The following is a 12,036-nucleotide window of genomic DNA, read 5'->3' on the forward strand; positions in this document are numbered from 1 at the left end:
CACGGGGTCGTTTGACGTGATGCATCTACAAAATGCTGGTTGCTTTTTGCTTCATCCCATGAAAAGATGGTCAAACGATCAGGGCTTAGGGGACACGTTTCAAACATGCATCCATTCTCATGCAAAATGCAACCTACATTTTGCAAGGCCTTTTTTCTTTTTAAATTTGTTGTTACAGACGAACGCATGTTCCGTTTTGTAGGTGTGTCATTTTGTAATCCATATTTATGCATAACATGCAATGATCCAATATTATTGAGTTACACAATTTTTTTCTCTATTTGTAAATTAAATTCCAGCCAAACTTTTTTTTCCATTTTTTCCATTTTAGTTTGGTGTTTAACCCAAAGGAAAAAAGAAAATTCTTTACTTCTTTTTGTTCCACGCATAGAATTAGAAAAGACAGACACAATGTCTATGTCCTAAGCTGGAGTATACTATTTTGTAACCAATCTTTATAATAATAATAAATAAATAAAGGGTTAACCACTAAAAATACTTTGAATTATTCAGATGCTGACAATAATGACCCCGCTTTTATTATCCACCAAGATGACTTTTAATAATTCAAAAACGCGCATGAAATAGTCAGCCGTCAAAAAAGTCATTTTTTGTTAACGAAAATGTCTGATATGGGAAACGAAATGCAAATGTGGCCATTGTAACTGATGATGTAGCATCGTTCAAAATTTAGAGTTTTAATTTCCAAATTAAAATCCTAATTTTCGAATTAAATTCTAATTTCTCAAATTTTTTATCCTTCCCTGTTTCCATTTCCAGATTCATATCTCATTTCTTCCTCATTCAATAGTATTTAGACAAATAATAATAATAATAATAATAATAATAATAGGAATAAAATAATAATAAGGATAATAATAATAAAAACAATAATAATATTATTAACAATAGTAATAATAACAATAATAATAGTAATAATTATGATAATAATAATAATAGTAATAATAATTAAAATAACTATAATAGTATAATATAATAATAAAAAAATATTGCATATTGATGATTATCATACGTTCAATAATAATATGCTTCGCGGCTAATGTAAATTACTAACCATTTTAATTAACTTAAAATTAAAAAAAAAACTTGTGCTAATGATGAAAAAGAAAAGAAGTTCAAGTTTTTCACCCTTTTTCTTTCACACAAAGAAGCTCAACACAATGTTGTACAAAATGCAGATGAAGCAATGGACTTATAAAGGAGAAAAAAAGAAAAACAGTCAAAGGAGGGGACATGTGACGGACATGCACGAGGGTTCAACGCAGTGCATCTGCAAAACGCAGGTTGCGTTTTGCTTCGTCCATGAAAAGGTGGTCAAACGAGTAGGGCTTAGGGGACACGTTTCGAGCATGCATCCATTCTCATGCAAAACGCACGTTGTTACTAACAAATGCATGTTGCGTTTTGCAGGTGTGTCATTTTGCAATCCACATTTTTACATAATACACAATGATCCAATATTATTGAGTTACCCAATTTTTTCCCCATTTGTAAATTAAATTCTACCCATATTTTTTCCCATTTTAGCTTGGTGTTTAACCAAAGGAGAAAAGAAAATTCTTTACGTTTTTTTGTTTGTTTCAAACATCAAAATTAGAAAAGGCAAAGACAATGTCTGTGTCTTGGGCTGGAGTATACTACATGGTGACCCGTCTTTATAATGATAAATAAATAAAGGATTAAAAACATCCCGAATTATTCAGTCACTGCCAATAATGACCCCATTTTTGTCATCGACAAAAATGACCTTTAATAACTAAAAAATGTGCACAAAATAGCCAGCAGTCAAAAGCTAGTCACATGAAAAGCTGGTCAAACAAGCAGGGCTTGGGGGACACGTTTCGAGCATGCATCCATTTTTTCTATTGCAGGACTTTTTTTTCTTTTTTTCTTTTTAATTTGTTGTTACTAACAAACGCATCTTGCATTTTACAGGTGTGTCATTGTGCAATCCACATTTAATTTTTGTAAGTTAATTTTTGGCCAAACTTTTTTCCATTTTTTCCATTTTAGCTTGGTGTTTAACCCAAAAGAAAAAAGAAAATTCTTTACTTTTTTTATTCCACGCGTCTAAATTAGGAAAGGCAAAAATACTATCTGTGTCTTAGGCTGGACTATACTATTTGGTGACCCATCTTTATAATAATAAATAAATAAAGGATTAACCACTATAAATACCTCTGAATTATTCAGACACTGACAATAATGCTTTTATTATCGACAAAAATAATCTTTAATAATTGAAAAACATGCACGAAATACTCAGCCGTCAAGAGAGACATTTTTCGTTAGAGAAAGTATGAGGAGCTAATGTATGTAGTGTACAATGTGTACAATGGAGGTTAAATTGAAATTAAAATCAAATGATAATTAAATAATTAATTTTAAATAGTTTCTAATTTGAAATTTAAAAGAAATAAGGATTCTCGTCAGTTGCCTAAACCCAAAAACGGCTTTCTTCTCCCTATTTGTTGTTACCTCCTTCCGCCCGGCCTCCTCATATCTCACAGTGCCGCGCTGCCATAGACACCAGCTGCTGTCCAACATAGATTTGGCTGACGTGGACGTGCGCAAACACGAACACCCAATAGCATCATCCAATTGTTTGCGTCGTTCCCGCCGTTCTGCATCACCCAAGTCGTAAAGCCCCTTCCTCGCAGCTTGTGTGTTTGTCCCTCCCGACGTCGTCATTCACAAGATAGAGGGGTCACAAGTGTGTTTCCTTTGATACATCCATTACCCCTCGAAAGATCATAAATGGAGTACAATTTCGTTGAACCGCTATGTCGTGTTCCATTTTCCGTCAGTAACGACAATTCATCGAATCCACATGACAACGTTCCCAACCATGTCGTCGTGGAGGGTGAGCAATCTAATAAAGTAAACAATGTGCATTGAAGTATTGATAACGGATGGTTATTTCCGTATGATTTAATTGATTATACTTAGTGCAAGTGGAGTGTTCTATTTTATATTAACTGGTTAACTAGATACAACATAATCATTCCTTATGCAACCAATTTTGTGCTGGTATTAAATTCATGGTACGATTATATGTACGAAGAATTTGCATGTGATAATGAATCATGTCATATATATTTGATGCTGGCTGAAACTAGTTACATTTTGTACTCTCCTATAAGAATGTATGTATTTATTTAATCAAATTTACCTTGCATGTATAAACATAAGAGTTGGCTACATTGGAGACCTTACTCCTCAATGAGCAATCAGCCATGTTCCTGTACATGATGCTCATTGCCCCGCTGGAATGTTATTAGTGTAGTATATTGAATAAAAAATCCAGGTAATGGTATTATCATTATTAAGACTATTTTGGAAAATGTTTATTAAATAAACAAGAGTTATCAATTCATTGTCTACTTAATCTTCGACCTGAATGTTTAGATTAAGTATAATATATATATATTAACAAAATAGATAGAAAATCAATAAAAAAACCAACTCTAGTGACCATGGGCTCTGAAACCGAGGACTTAACTAAGTGCATGTTAGTTTTATGGATTGTATGTTGATCTATGTGATTTATAGTGTTATTATGAAAGATAATAGTAGTAGATATAATACTTATATAATAGGTGAAATTAAACTATTAAGTCAAATATTATCATTAGGTGATATTTATGCATTTGCTTCCATATTAAAATGGGTAGGATGATGGAGTTGATTTGTATTTGTGTCACATTGTTTTAGCTATTTAGTGGGGCGTTTATGTACATGATATTTAGTTCATCGTGCGGTATCTAATTAGTTTGTTTGTTTGGATTTGTGCGGTTATTTTGCGATTGTAGACCATGCAACTGTCGGATGTTACTGAGGTTGGAAATGAGGAGATGGATCTTAGTTATGAGCTTTGGACTGTAGTTTAATTTTGTTTTGTCATGAACCGCATGTTTGATTTGATCTTTGTTTTCAACTGAAACGTAGTTACCGGATTACGGTTGCCTTCGGAAAGACGAAATACCAAGAGTTAGAATGTGGTTTGCGCAGTTACAACTGGCTCAGGAATTCTATGTTAGCTACGCAAAGAAAGTTGGGTTTGCAACTAAAATAAGGATGACAACATGTGAGAAGATGACAAAGGAACCCATTAACCAAGCTATCTACTGTAATGGGGAAGGTTTCCGCGGGTCTCGTGTCAAAGCACCAACATGGAAGAACACGATTTCAGCTGCCGGGTGTAAGGCAAGGTTATTTGTGAAGTTTGATAGGGAGAAGCAAGATTGAATTTTCTTGAAGGTTGAGCTGTGGCACTTGAACCCATGTTAAGCAAAAATGATGGTACACTACCATGAGTATAGGGAGCTGACTATGCATGCGAAGTGCGTGATTGAGGATAATGATGAGGCTGGGATTCGACCAAACAAGACATTCCTAGCATTGGCTAATGAGGTTGGGGTATCGTCGAACCTGGGCTTCTCAGAAAATGATTTAAGAAAATACATTACATCAAGACTCCGAACCAGCAACATAAATGTGGATGTTAAGGGAGGTGATGAACTACTTCATGTGAATGAAGGTCATCAATCCAAACTTCTTCTACGCGGTGAATTTTGACGAGGAGAGTAAGTTTAGGAGTGCAATATGGGTGGATGCAAGGTGCAGGGCGTCGTATGAATATTACGGAGACGTGGTGTCCTCTGATAGCACATACAGTACAAACAAGTATGACGTAGTTATGTTGGAGGTTTTTATTTTAATTTTTTTTTGGTATGGTCATTGGTGCATGAAATTGTGATTCACACTTTTCACAACTCCGCACAACTAACCAGCAAGTGCACTGGGTCGTCCAAGTAATACCTTACGTGAGTAAAGGTCGATCCCACGGAGATTGTCGGCTTAAAGCAAACTATGGTCATCTTGTAAATCTTAGTCAGGCGGATTCAAATGGTTATGAGGTTTTAATAATTAAAAGATAAATAAAACATAAAATAAAATAAAGGTACTTATGTGATTCATTGGTGAGAGTTTCAGATAAGCGTTTAGAGATGTTTTGTTGCTTCTAAACCTCTGCTTTCCTATTGTCTTCCTCCAACCATGCGTGCTCCCTTCCATGGCAAGCTGTATGATCCTCTCGGATGAAAAATACCAGGTACCGCCTCTGCACGGCTAATCAACTGTCGAATTTCTCGTCTCGGATGAAAAATACCAGGTATAGCTACCGCACGGCTAATCATCTGTCAGTTCTCACTAGCGTCAGAATAGGATCTCTCTATCCTTTTGCACACTGTCACTGCACCCAAAATTCGTGAGTTTGAAGCTCGTCACAGTCATCCCTTCCCAGATCCTACTCGGAATACCACAGATAAGGTTTAGACTTTCTGGATCTCAGGAATGCTGCCAATGGTTCTAGCCTATACCACAAAGGTTCTAATCTCAAATTTGGATGCTCTGTTGTCAGGAGAGACGATGCGAATCGCGGATCAGAGACCCAAGAGAATATACTCTGGCTATCATCCAATGACTACGTTGAACATCATGTAGACCACTTGTGGTTGTCAGGCACGCGGATCTTGGCTAAGCAAGTAACGAAGATAGTGGGTGATTGTCACGGGTCACCCCTTCATTCTGACTTAAATGAATTAAGTACAAGAGTATATCTTGGAGAAGAAGTAGGCGTGAATTAAAAGAGAAACAATAGTACTTGCATTAATTCATGAAGAACAGCAGAGCTCCGCACCTTAATCTATGAGGTATAGAAACTCCACCGTAGAAAATACATAAGAGAAAAAGGTTTAGGCATGGCCGTGTGGCCAGCCTCCAAGTCCAAGGATGATAATGATCATCATCCCCTAATACAATAGTAAAAAGTGCTATTTATACTAAACTAGTTACTAGGGATTACAGAAAATGACTAACTAAGTGCAGATAGTGCAGAAATCCACTTCCGGGGTCCACTTGGTGTGTGCTTGGGCTGAGCATTGAAGTTTTCACGTGCATAGGCCATTCCTAGAGTTAAACACCAGCTTGGATGCTAGTTTGGGCGTTTAACTCCAGTTTTGGTGCTAGTTCCGGCGTTTTACGCCAGAAAAGGGTCTTTGGTGGGCGTTTGAACGCCAGTTTGGGCCATCAAATCTCGGGTAAAGTATGGACTATTATATATTGCTGGAAAGCCCAAGATGTCTACTTTCCAACGCAATTAAGAGTGCGCCAATTGGGCTTTTGTAGCTCCAGAAAATCCACTTTGAGTGCAGGAGGGTCAGAATCCAACAACATCTGCAGTCCTTTTTTAGCCTCTGAATCAGATTTTTGCTCAGGTCCCTCAATTTCAGCCAGAAAATACCTAAAATTACAGAAAAACACACAAACTCATAGTAAAGTCCATAAATGTGATTTTTTCATAAAAACTAATAAAAATATAATAAAAAGTAACTTAAACATACTAAAAACTATGTAAAAACAATGCCAAAAGGGTATAAATTATCCGCTCATCACAACACCAAACTTAAATTGTTGCTTGTCCCCAAGCAACTAAAAACAAAATAGGATAAAAATAAGAGAAAATACAATAAATTCCAAAATTATCAATGAAGATTAGTTTCAATTAGATGAGCGGTGCTAGTAGCTTTTTGCTTCTGAACAGTTTTGGCATCTTACTTTATCCTTTGAAGTTCAGAATGATTGGCATCCATAGAAACTCAGAATTCAGATAGTGTTATTAATTCTCCTAGTTCAGTATGTTGATTCTTGAACACAGCTACTTTATGAGTCTTGGCCGTGACCCTAAGCATTTTGTTTTCCAGTATTACCACCGGATACATAAATGCCACAGACATATTATTGGGTGAACCTTTTCAGATTGTGACTCAGCTTTGCTAGAGTCCCCAGTTAGAAGTACCCAGAGTTCTTAAGCACACTCTTTTTGCTTTGGACCACGACTTTAACTGCTCAGTCTCAAGCTTTTCACTTAACACCTTCACGCCACAAGCACATGGTTAGGGACAGTTTGATTTAGCCGCTTAGGCCAGGATTTTATTCCTTTGGGCCCTCCTATCCACTAATGCTCAAAGCCTTGGATCCTTTTTACCCTTGCCTTTTGGTTTAAAGGGTTATTGGCTTTTTCTGCTTGCTTTTTCTTTTTCTTTCTTTTTCTTTATATTTTTTTTGCTAAAAATATTTTTTTTCTTTTTTTTCGCAAGCTTTTGTTTTTCACTCCTTTTTCTTGCTTCAAGAATCAATTTCATGATTTTTCAGATTATCAATAACATTTCTCCTTTTTCATTATTCTTTCAAGAGCCAACAATTTTTAACATTCATAAACTTCACTATAAAAAATATGCACTGTTCAAACATTCATTCAGAAAACAAAAAGTATTGCTACCACATCAAAATAATTAAGCTAATTTCAAGACAAATTTCGAAATCCATGTACTTCTTTTTCTTTTTTAGAAAATATTTTTTTAAAAAAAAAGGTCAAGGATTCATGGAGTCATTCATAACTTTAAGACATAGACACTAAACATTAATGATCATGTAATAAAGACAAAAACATAGACAAAACATAAAGCATAAACCGAAAAACAGAAAAATAAGAACAAGGAAATTAAAGAACGGGTCCACCTTAGTGAGGGCGGCTAGTTCTTCTTCTTGAAGATCCTATAGAGTGCTTGAGCTCCTTAATGTCTCTTCCTTGCCTTTGTTGCTCCTCTCTCATGTTCTTTTGGTCCTCTCTGATTTCATGGAGGATGATGGAGTTCTCTTGGTGCTTTATCCTTAGTTGCTCCAAGTTAGAACTCAAATCTCCTAAAGAGGTGTTGAGTTACTCCCAATAGTTTTGTGGAGGAAAATGCATCCCTTTAGGCATCTCAGGGATTTCTTGATGAGGAATTTCCTCATGCTCTGGTTGAGGTCCATGAGTGGGCTCTCTTGTTTGCTTAATCCTCTTCTTAGTGATGGGCGTGTCCTCTTCAATGAGGATGTCTTCCTCTATGACAACTCCGGCTGAATTGCATATGTGACAGATGAGATGAGGAAAGGCTAACCTTGCCAAGGTGGAGGGCTTGTCAGCCACCTTGTATAGTTCTAGAGATATGATCTCATGAACTTCTACTTCCTCTCCAATCATGATACTATGAATCATGATAGCCCGGTCCACAGTAACTTCAGACCGGTTGCTAGTAGAAATGATAGAGCGTTGGATGAACTCCAACCATCCCCTAGCCACGGGTTTGAGGTCAGACCTTCTCAATTGAACTGGCTTGCCTCTTGAGTCTCTCTTCCATTATGCTCCTTCCACACAAATGTCCATGAGGATTTGGTCTAACCTTTGATCAAAGTTGACTCTTCTAGTGAAAGGATGAAGATCTCCTCTCATTATTGGCATGTTGAATGCCAACCTTACAGTTTTTGGACTGAAATCCAAGTATTTCCCCCAAACCATTGTGAGCCAATTCTTTGGGTTTGGGTTCACACTTTGGTCATGGTTCCTAGTGATCCATGCATTAGCATAGAACTTTTGAACTATTAAGGTTCCAACTTGTTGGATGGGTTTGGTGAGAGCTTTCCAACCTCTTCTTCAAATCTCACGTCGGATCTCTAGATATTCACTCTTTTTGAGCATGAAGGGGACCTCGGGGATCACCTTTTTCTTGGCCACAACTTCATAGAAGTGGTCTTGATGGACTTTTAAGATGAATCTCTCCTTCTCCCATGACTCGGAGGTGGAAGCAATTGCCTTCCCTTTCCTCTTTCTAGAGGTTTCTCCGGCCTTAGGTGCCATTAATGGTTATGGAAAAACAAAAAGCAGAGCTTTTTCCCACATCAAACTTAAAATGTTTGCTCGTCCTCGAGCAAAAGAAGAAAGAAATGAGAAGAAGAAAAATAAATGGAGGGGATAGAGGGGAGGAGTAGATTCGGCCAAGGGGGTTTAAGTGTTTATGAAGTGTGAAATTGAAGGTGGTAACAAGGGGTATTTATAGGGTAAGAGAGAGAGGGAAGTCGTGTATGAGGGGTTGGGTTTGGGAGGAAAATGTTTTGAATTTGAATGGTGAGGTAGGTGGGATTTTATGATGGATTTTTGGGGAAGAGTAGATGGATGTGAGTGGTGAAGAGATTGTGGGGAAGAGGGTAGGATTTGATAGGTGAATGGTATTTGGGGAAGAGTGCTATGGAGAGGTGTAAAAAGGAGAGAGAGAGAGAGTTGGGGTAGGTGAGGATCTTGTGGGGTCCACAGATCCTGAGGTGTCAAGAAATTCTGCTCCCTGTACCATTCTGGCATTTAAACGCCCCCTGTGTGCCATTTCTGGCGTTTAACGCCAACTCTGCTACCTTTTCTGGCATTAAATGCCAGGCTGATGCCCCTTTCTGGCGTTTAACGCCAACCAGACACCAGACACCCTTTTCTGGCGTTAAACGCCCAGAATGCTGCCTGCATGGGTGTTAAACGCCCATTCTGCTATCCTTACTGGCGTTTAAACGCCAGTAAGCCTGTCCTTCAGGGTGTACTATTTTTGACTCTATTTTTTATTCTACTTTAATTCTGCTGCTGTTTTTATGACTTCACATGATCATCTACCTAAAGAAAACATAACATGACAATGGAAAACAAATATATAAATATAATTAAATAACATTAGGTTGCCTCCTAATAAGCGCTTCTTTAATGTCAATAGCTTGACAGTGAGCTCTTAGAGAGCTTCACAGAGACTCAGAGCTTAATGGTGGCCTCCCAACACCAAACTTAGAAGTTGAGTATGGGGGCTCTGTTTGACTCTGTATTGAGAGAAGCTTTTCATGCTTCCTCTCCATGGTTACAGAAGAAGATCCTTGAGCCTTAAACACAAGGTAGTACTCATTCAATTGAAGGACTAACTCTCCTCTGTCCACATCAATCACAGCTCTTGTTGTGGCTAGGAAAGGTCTTCCAAGGATAATGGATTCATCTTCATCCTTCCCAGTGTCTAGGATTATGAAATCAGCAGGGATGTACAGGCCTTCAACCTTCACTAAGACATCCTCTACAAGTCCATAAGCCTGTTTCATTGATTTATCTGCCATCTCTAATGAGATTCTTGCAGCTTGTACCTCAAAGATCCCTAATTTCTCCATTACAAAGAGTGGCATGAGGTTTATTCCTGACCCCAGGTCACACAGAGCCTTCTCAAAGGTCATGGTGCCTATGGTACATGGTATTAAGAACTTTCCAGGATCCGATTTCTTTTGAGGTAAATTCACTTGAACCAAAGCATTCAGTTCATTGATGAGCAATGGAGGTTTATCCTCCCAAATCTCATTACCAAATAACTTGGCATTCAGTTTTATGATTGCTCCTAGATACTGAGCTACTTACTCTTTAACAATATCTTCATCTTCTTCAGAGGAGAAATACTCATCAGAGCTCATGAATAGCAACAGCAAGTTCAGTGGAATCTCTATGGTCTCTGTATGAGCCTCAGATTCCTTTGGTTCCTCAATAGGGAACTCCTTAATGGTTAGTGGACGTCCAGCAAGGTCTTCTTCATTGGGAATCACTGCCTTTTTGCTCTCTCTAGGTTCGGCCACTTTGGATATAGTTATAGCCTTGCACTCTCGTTTGGGATTCTCTTCTGTATTGCTTGGGATAGTACTAGGAGGAGTTTTAGTAACTCTTTTACTCAGCTGACCCACTTGTGCCTCTAAATTTCTGATAGAGAACCTTGTTTCAGTCATGAAACTGAGAGTGGTCTTAGATAGATCAGAGACTATGGTTGCTAAGTCAAAGAGGCTCTACTTAGAATTCTCTGTCTATTGCTCAGAAGATGATGGAAAAGGCTTGTTATTGCCAAACCTATTTCTCCCACCATTATTATTATTAAAGCCTTGATTAGGCTTCTGCTGATCCTTCCATGAGAAATTAGAATGATTTCTCCATGAAGGATTGTAAGTGTTTCCATAGGATTCTCCCATGTAATTCACTTCTTCCATTGCAGGATTCTCAGGGTCATAAGCTTCTCATTTAGAGGAGGCTTCTTTAGTACTGCCAGATGCAGCTTGCATTCCAATCAGATTTTGAGAAATCATATTGACTTGCTGAGTCAATATTTTGTTCTGAGCCAATATGGCATTCAGAGTATCAATCTCAAGAACTCCTTTCTTCTGAGTCATCCCATTATTCACAAGATTCCTTTTAGAAGTATACATGAACTGGTTATTTGCAACTATCTCAATGAGTTCCTGGGCTTCTACAGGCATTTTCTTTAGATGAAGAGATCCACTAGTAGAGTGGTCCAATGACATATTGGATAATTCAGACAGACCATCATAGAATATACATAAAATGCTCATTCTGAAAGCATGTCAGAAGGACACCTTCTGATCAATTGCTTGTATCTTTCCCAAGCTTCATAGAGGGATTCACCTTCCTTCTGTCTGAAGATTTGGACTTCCACTCTAAGCTTGCTCAACTTTTGAGGTGGAAAAAATTTGGCCAAGAAAGCATTGACCAACTTTTCTCAAGAGTTTAGGCTTTCTTTAGGTTGTGAGTCCAACCATATCCTAGCTCTGTCTCTCACACCAAAGGGGAAAAGCATAAGTCTGTAGACCTCGGGATTAACCCCATTGGTCTTAACAGTGTCACAGATTTGCAAGAATTCAGCTAAGAACTGATGAGGATCTTCCAATGGAAGTCCATGAAACTTACAATTCTGCTGCATTAGAGAAACTAATTGAGGCTTAAGCTCAAAGTTATTTGCTCCAATTGCAGGAATTGAGATGCTTCTTCCATAGAAGTCGGAAGTTGGTGCAGTAAAGTCACCAAGCACCTTCTTTTCATCTCCACCATTGTTGTTGGGTTTGGCTGCTATGTCTTCTTCTTTTTCAAAAATTTTTGTAAGGTCCTCTCCAGAGTGTTGTACTTTAGCTTCTCTTAGCTTCCTCTTCAGAGTCCTTTTAGGTTCAGGATCAGTTTCAATAAGAATGTCTTTATCCCTATTTTTGCTCATATGAAAAAGAAGAGAATAGAAAAGAAGAGGAATCCTCTATGTCACAGTATAGAGATTCCTTTATGTGAGTAGACGA

General features: G+C 37.8%; 1 non-coding gene across 1 annotated transcript; it reads left to right on the forward strand.

Annotated features, from left to right (window-relative positions):
- Nucleotides 1-11,309: 11,309 nt before the first annotated feature.
- LOC112761161 (small nucleolar RNA R71) lies at nucleotides 11,310-11,417 on the forward strand. Its single transcript, XR_003181569.1, has one exon. It is a non-coding gene; the product is annotated as a small nucleolar RNA R71 (small nucleolar RNA).
- The last annotated feature ends 619 nt before the right edge of the window (nucleotides 11,418-12,036 follow it).

This window comes from Arachis hypogaea, chromosome 16 (assembly GCF_003086295.3).
Source record: "Arachis hypogaea cultivar Tifrunner chromosome 16, arahy.Tifrunner.gnm2.J5K5, whole genome shotgun sequence".
NCBI lineage: Eukaryota > Viridiplantae > Streptophyta > Magnoliopsida > Fabales > Fabaceae > Arachis > Arachis hypogaea.